Here is a 6,000-nt window from a genome sequence, read left to right as displayed (position 1 = left end):
CCAGCTTGGGAAAAAATGGGAGTTCCCATTTAGGAATGTGCTTGTTTGGGCAGTTTGGACATCACTCATTGTTAGGAATTTTCAGTGCCACAAAGTGAAACTTCATCTTAATGCCTGATGAAAAAAAATGTGGGCTTCACCTAAAGAGGAGAAATATTTATATTTATATTTATATTTATATTTATATTTATATTTATATTTATATTTATATTTATATTTATATTTATATTTATATTTATATTTATATTTATATTTATATTTATATTTATATTTATATTTATATTTATTTATATTTATATTTATATTTATATTTATATTTATATTTAACAAATTGAAAATACTCTCTGAAAATAAGCCCATCGGCGCTACACTGAGGCAGGTTTTGTTTAAAAAAAGCGATTTTTGGCTGCGTGGTTTAAGTCTCAGAGAGTTCTCGGGCTCCCCTGGTCTCCGTTTGAATTTGCAACCTGATAGTTTCGTTTTGACGAGCTGCAGGAAGCCTCACACACCACAAGATGTCTCAGCGAGGAAACACATTTTATACAAGTATTTTTTAATAATATTACTCAATTTTCTGGTGTTTTTCTCGGGTTTTCCTCAATGCTTGACAGGGGTTTTTCAGCAGCACACGAGGAAGCCCAGCCTGTAAAAATTTACCCGTTAGCGTGGGCAATAAATGGTATTTTAAATAATCAATGATCCAAATGACTCAGTGGAAAACCTTAGGCGTCAAAAAGAAAAGGCTCAACGTAGGTGACAGCTAAGAAATTTTAAATTTTCCTGTGTAGGTTAAATTGAAGACTTATTTGAAACTATCATTCATTTCCACAAGGTTTGACTTTAATATTTTAATTATTTTTAACTTTTTACACTCAGGATTAAGACTGTTTAGAGCTGCTATGAGGAGACACTTCTGTGCAGAATATTTTCTCCAAAGTTGCATCATCTTTATGGCCTGATATTATTTTATCTGTGAAACTGCTGCTTCAGCTTTGGCCCTTCAGGGAGAGCACAGGGAAGTTCCCAGGAGGGATTTGCACACATTAAATGTTCATTTTGAAAGAGGAGCAGCCTCAGCTTTTGCACCAGAGTGCAAAATTAATGGCTGGGAAGGAATTACTATTTTATTTTATTTTATTTTATTTTATTTTATTTTATTTTATTTTATTTTATTTTATTTTATTTTATTTTATTTTATTTTATTTTATTTTATTTTATTTTATTTTATTTTATTTTATTTTATTTTATTTTATTTTATTTTTTGCTTTCTATTGCTTTGTGTATTCAAAACATTCAGTACTCTGGCCTGAGAATTTTCTAACTTTACTTTCGCTTCCCTTTTTCCTGGTATTGCAGTCGTTTATCTTCCCCCACCATCCCTCCAGATTAATTCCTTAAATTCTTCTTCTGTAATTCTTTTTTTTTCATCTTTTCAGAGAATTCAAGCTGTGTCAATACTGATGGGCACATAAGAATTGCGTGACCACCCATAGACATTTTAGGTAAATTAAACTTTTATTAATTAATCTTCAACAAAGGAAAAAAGGAAAAACCACATGAATTCAATCCAAAATTATTCCCTTTATTGTTAATTCTCAATTTCTCAATAAAAGAAAATCCATGTGAATTCAATCCAAAATTATTCCCCTTATTGTTAATTCTCAATAAAGGAAAATCCATGTGAATTCTATCCAAAGTTATTCCCTTTATTGTTAATTCTCAATTTCTCAATAAAGGAAAATCCATGTGAATTCAGTCCAAAATTATTTCCTTTATTGTTAATTCTCAATAAAGGAAAATCCACGTGAATTCAGTCCAAACTTATTCCCTTTATTGTTAATTCTCAATAAAGGAAATCCACGTGAATTCAGTCCAAAATTATTCCCTTTATTGTTAATTCTCAATAAAGGAAAATCCACGTGAATTCAGTCCAAAATTATTCCCTTTATTGTTAATTCTCAATTTCTCAATAAAGGAAAATACACGTAAATTTAATCCAAAATTATTCCCTTTATTGTTAATTCTCAATAAAGGAAAATCCCCGTGAATTCAGTCCAAAATTATTCCCTTTATTGTTAATTCTCAATTTCTCAACAAAGGAAAATCCACGTGAATTCAGTCCAAAATTATTCCCTTTATTGTTAATTCTCAATAAAGGAAAATCCATGTGAATTCAATCCAAAATTATTCCCTCGTGCTGGGAAAGGCATCCAGCCCTGAGCCACCCCGTGAGGAGCCAAACATGAATTTATCATTATTAATGAAGCTGTTTGCAGAATGCTTTTATGTTTTGTGTTACATCCAAATGGCAGAGGGATTTTCACAGCGATCTGGGATGGCCCTGTAAGAAATAAAACTTCTCTGAGTTCTTCAGGGAAAGCTGAGAGACTCAAATTCCTCAGTGATAAAGGTGTGTGCTTTAGATAAAATACCTGAAAATTATTGATTAAGGCACAGTTACCCTTTAACAGCCAAGCAGAATTTCAGAGGAGATTGGCCTTTGTCTGGATCGATAAAATCCTCGCTGCTGTTCCCAGCTATAACTGCTGAAACCAAACAATATACATGGCTCAGGTTTCAGAGCCAGGTGGTTTATTAAACTCACAAAATTACTTATTTTTGCAGGTATTTTGCCAGAATCAGGGTAATACAAGGCCTGGAAACTTCTCATTGGCCAGGCAAATAAAAAGGATAAAACAAAGTAAAAACAAGTCAACAAAAGGTTAAAACAAAAGAAAAAACCCAGAACAAAATGATGATCTTTGCACCAATGAAAGCACCTTGTAAGGCAGATGAATAAATATGAGGAGAACAAGGAAATAATAAATATATTCATCAAAAGCCACGGCTCATAAAGCATTGCCAGGAGGTTTGCATGCATGGTGGGAAAGGAGAGCTTTGAGGAAGGAGGTGGCAGAAAACAATGAAATGGGGCTGTAAATGTGTGTAAATGTGTGTAAATGTGTGTAAATGTGTGTAAATGTGTGTAAATGTGTGTAAATGTCTATAAATGTCTATAAATGTCTGTAGGTGACTCCGAGGAGCGGCTGGGAGCAAAGCCAAAAACCTTGGGGAAATCTGATAAGGAGAGAGGGGAGCTGCACTGCCCTTGGCACTCCTGGGAAGGGCAGGACAGGGACAAAGCTCTGCTAGGGACAGACAGGGAGGGGACATGCAGGTGACAGGGCTGAGGGGAGTGTGGCAGCCCAAGTGCCACAAACACATGGGGATTGACATGAACAGGGCTTATGCCTTTATTCGTGGTGTGCAGTGTGTATCTGAGGCCCCCATCACCGTCCTCTCTCCTTTCCTCCTGGCACACTGGCAGCCAAAGGGTGAGGGGAGGAGCCAGGAGCTGTTGCTGAAATTCAGTCGAGGCAGGACAAATGAGAAGACCTAGATCAGAAGGCTGCTGAGAGTAAAACTGTGGTTTATTCAAAATACACCGCTCTAACTCCATTAGTTCTGAAGTGAAAACAACTCACACCATTGGTGCACAGTGCTTGACGCACAGTGATAGAATTAACTATAAACAATGTGAATAACAAGAGAGATAAAGGATTATTTACTTTCTTCTCCAGCTCTTTCCCAGGTCTCTGCCTGGCTAGAAATTCTCAGTTTCTTTCTTTGGCTGAATTTGAGTCGCACACACCAGGAAGAGCTGCTCCTTTGTTCCTGCTTCCCACAGTCCAGTCCAGTCCTCTGCAGGTTATGGTGACAGGTCAGACACAGACCAGGGATGGGGTTCCCTTTTCCCCAACCAGCGCACCCATCCAGCCCCCTCCTCTGTGCCCAGCCTTCCATTTAGGGGTGTTTTCATCCCCAAAACCCCCTCCCAGGATTCCACTGGTCCCTCTATTTCGCATCCCAGTCCTAGAATGGCAGTGTGGGTGAGGAGTGTAGGTGATTCCCAGGAGCAATTAGCTAATTAACGTTTCAATGTCAGTACTTAGCTCAAGCCAGCAGTGTCCCAGTATTGACAAGGAACCAGCGAGGCTGTTTTGTTCATAACAGGGATGAGCAGGAGCAGCACAGGAACACTGAGCACTATTGGAAATGGGAAGAAATGACAATGTCTGACTCAATTCAGAAGGCTGAATGATTTCTTTATTATAACTATGCTAAAATACATTAATATATTATATAAAAAGGAAGATACTAAAACTACATACTACTTTCTCTGACTCTAACACAACTCGTGACCCTCTCTGAGAGTCCAACCCCCGGTGGGTTGGATTGGTCACCAGGCTCAAACAATCCTCACCAGAATCCAACCAAGCACTCACCCCAGGTAAACAATTCTCTAAACACATTCCACATGGGAAAAACAAGGAGCAGAAATAGAAATTGTTTTCTCTTTCATTTCTCTCTGTGCACCTCTATGAAAAATCCTGAGAGGGAGAGAAATGTGCTTGCCACAGAGCACGGCTGTGGAACGGAATACTGGAGAAACTGAAGCCCGAGGAATGCTCAGTTTGCTAAAATCCCCTTCCTTCAGAATGTGCCTGGGCTCGCTGCAGTCCGTGAATTTCCATTTGCAAATGGTCCCTGCAGTGTGGTGTTTGCTGAGGGCCCCCACCCTCCAGAATTTACATCCCAAATTACAGCCAGTTGGTTAATCCAGGCTGTGGGATCTGAGGAGATGGATGTCCAGAATCCAAGCAGTATACCTCAGCTAATTAAAGTGGAGGAAGCCTGATTGTAACAGCACAAAACTCAGCATGGCCCTTTTACTTGGGGGAAAAAAAAACCTGTTTAATGTGCACACAGCACTTCAAAGTGGTGCTGTCTCCTTTGCAGCACCTAGAACTTGTTTGACATAGGAAAGCCTTTCCCTTGGTTCAGTTACTTGTCCGAAATGAGATGGCACAGGGCCATTTTGACACCAGTTATCAGAGACATTAACACCAGTTATCTGGTGTGACACCAGTTATCAGTTATCTGATACTGGAGGAGCCTTGTCCTGCATTCCTTAGACAGCACACTTCTCCTGGATTCTAAATTATTGGATGTTGTCTCCCAGGGAAAGCAGGAGGGAGTGCTGCTATCCAAATTATTCTGCTGCTCCGCACCTTCCCTTAAAATGACATTTCATCCCCATTTCACCCCACTGGACCCATGTTCAATTCCTAAACTCAGAAACCTCAACATCAAACCACAGGGATCTTATCAAGGCATGGCCAACAGGACAGGTCCCATCCTCTGGGTCTGTCAGCTTTTAAATGCTGCCATCCAAACACATCTCCCTGGGAAGGTCCTGCAGGATTTGGGGTTCAGATCCTTCTCTTTTTGTGTTCCACTCGTTTTGTCACACTGACTCTTCTGTCAGCACAAAGGATGGGAGACAGCAAATTCTTTAAGGAATAGGAGCAGACACTGAAGGATTTGTGCCCTTCAGCTACACAGCACCTGCATGAGACTGCCATATTTAAAAATGCAAAACAGCAGGGTGAGCCAATGAAACCCCAAATTTGGAGCAAAATAAACAGCTGGCCCCAAGATCTGACCCTAACTCTTCAAGGCTGTTCATCCCATGAAAAGTTTTCAGCTCCCAAACTTCAGCTGCACTGCCTCCAGGCTCTTCAGATCTGATTTCTCACCATCTCAAAACATCCCAAACCCTTCAAAATTCCTCGAAGTTTTTCAGTGAGTGGTCTGTAAAAATTCTAAATAATTAAATAAGCCAAACTTATGCAGGAATAAATTATCCCTGTGCTGTGGGTTGGATTTTAGCACTGGCAGAATTCCTGAAACACCAAGACAATTCTGCTCATGTGTTCAGCCAAGCAGTTCAAACTCCTCAGGAGGGATGGAGCTGGAAACTTTGGAACCTTTGGAAGTCCCTGGGTACTGATTTTACCACGGAACATGTGATGGGATCAGATATCCAACAGTTCCCAGGCTTCCCCCAGTGTCGGAATCTGAGGTATTGATGATTCTGAGATTGTAGAAAGTCTCTGTCCTTCAGCCTGGAGCAGAGGAACCCTTGAAGCCCTGGAT

Source organism: Taeniopygia guttata, chromosome 9, assembly GCF_048771995.1.
Source record: "Taeniopygia guttata chromosome 9, bTaeGut7.mat, whole genome shotgun sequence".
NCBI lineage: Eukaryota > Metazoa > Chordata > Aves > Passeriformes > Estrildidae > Taeniopygia > Taeniopygia guttata.
Note: the sequence above shows the minus strand (reverse complement) of the source record.